This window comes from Sinocyclocheilus grahami, unplaced genomic scaffold (assembly GCF_001515645.1).
Source record: "Sinocyclocheilus grahami isolate Dianchi unplaced genomic scaffold, SAMN03320097.WGS_v1.1 scaffold17985.1, whole genome shotgun sequence".
Lineage (NCBI taxonomy): Eukaryota > Metazoa > Chordata > Actinopteri > Cypriniformes > Cyprinidae > Sinocyclocheilus > Sinocyclocheilus grahami.
In genome coordinates this window covers 2,184-4,083 of record NW_015516884.1, presented here as the reverse complement: position 1 = coordinate 4,083, position 1,900 = coordinate 2,184, and the positions used below count along the sequence as shown (strand labels likewise).

The 1,900-nt window shown below is 36.8% G+C and overlaps 1 long non-coding RNA gene across 1 annotated transcript; it reads left to right on the top strand.

Annotated features, from left to right (window-relative positions):
* The first annotated feature begins 525 nt into the window (after positions 1 to 525).
* LOC107579529 (uncharacterized) lies at positions 526 to 1,048 on the top strand. The gene is made up of 2 exons (XR_001608488.1): positions 526 to 668; positions 764 to 1,048. It is a non-coding gene; the product is annotated as an uncharacterized lncRNA (long non-coding RNA).
* Positions 1,049 to 1,900: the final 852 nt, after the last annotated feature.

Below are 1,900 nucleotides of genomic sequence, written 5' to 3'. Positions count from 1 at the left end.
CCTGTGGATGAATAAAGATGAAGGTAAAACATTTGTATTTTACTCAGTCTGATTTGGTGACCGCATTTTTGTGGTGTAGCTTGTGTAATTGCAAATACATAAATATGAATTATTCATACATTTTCTTTAATTGTGGATTTCGTCTATATTTCTATATTTCTATTGTATTGTGTTTATTTATTTATTTCAATAGGCCAGTTCACTCTTGTAATTGTTCCAATATATAATTACCATAATATACTACAAATATTAACTATTAATGTACTAGGCTACATACATATAATTTCAAAAAAATTTTTTGATCTGTGGGTTTCCACTTCTACTGCCAGTTTACTATTGTAAATATTCCTATATGTTATCTATAATTGCTAGAATATGCTATAAATACTATTATTACTATTATACTAGGTCATATAAATGTAATTTGGATTTTTTTTCCCGATTTATGATGAAAAAATGAAGAGTGGAAATCCACTCTTCACTTGTATATTTTATTTTATTTTCATTTATTTATTTATTGGCAGTTTTGTGACTGTGTGTTGAACCTGTGTGTGCTGTGTAGGGAGAGTGTTTGCTAACACAGAAGACTCGGCCTGTTTGCTGGGCATGCGGCGTCGTGCGTTGGTCTTCCAGCCTGTGGTTCAGCTCAGAGATGAGACTGACTTTGTGTATGTACACACTACAGTTCTTACATATATTCTAAAGACAGGATCAAATATTATGTATCTGTAATAATATCGGACCTTCTATATTGTGTGTTCAGTCACAGAATCCCTAAGGAACAGTGGTGGCTGAAGTTACGTCCACTCATGAAGATCTTGGCCAAGTACAAGACCAGCTACGACATATCAGACTCTGGACAGCTGGAACATGTGGTCCTCAACCGCCCCAAAGAGTCTGAGGCCATGGCTGCCATTTAAACATCCAAAAAGCGGCAGTGTTTAAAGGTCACGCTTTAGACGGGCCGTCTGTCCTGTGAGCGCTGTCCTCGACACTTTTATTCTCTGGGCTGCACCACTTTGTTCTGTCAACGCTTTGTTTGAAAAATGTCACCCTTTGTTATTTTACAGAAATCAATGTTAATCATAGGAGCGTGTAAGAAGCAGTGGCATTTTGTTTTGCTGTTGTATGTCCTTTCGCTCCTGTCGCCGGTTGCGAGCGGCGGCCCCGCTGTCACCCCATCGTGTTGCAATAGTGTTCCGCTTCAAATCACATTCTCTCTCTCTCTCTCTCTCTCTGAAGTTCTCAGAAAGAAGCGCCGTATGCAGTGAAGTCCACGTTGCTAGAGCACTGTTTGATGTTTGAATGTATTGCATCATCAAGTGTTAACATCTGCCTGACAAATAAAGACCACGATCACATGTGTGAAAATCACTGTCTGCTGTCTGATTGAACACATTCACATTCTTATCAGCCTGAACACATGCTACCCTGGTGCCACGATACTCGTATTCTTTGAAGTACCACGTAATGAATACTGTAGTATATAAATACCATGGGATTTGAAAATAATGCTGTGGTATAAATCTTATTTCTTTTTCTTTATTTGATGGTAGGAGACTGACAGCAAGATCAGAAATCAACAAGGGCTTGTCAAAAGTGACTTATATTAACACAAATAATAATAATAATAATAATAAAAAGTCATCATCAATACCATTTTTTTTGCAAATTTATATTTTCGGTGAATGACATGTATGCAATTTTCTTTGAAATCTGTCCCGTCAGCTCTAAAATAGAAATATATATATAAGCTACCTGTCTATCTGCCTCTCTCATTTTATGCCAGAGTTTCCCAAACTGGGGGTGGGGGGGGGGGTTGCTAAAATATTGCAATAAATAATTTTACAATAAAAACATTCATACACACTCTGAACACATTAAATCAGCAACTTTTTTT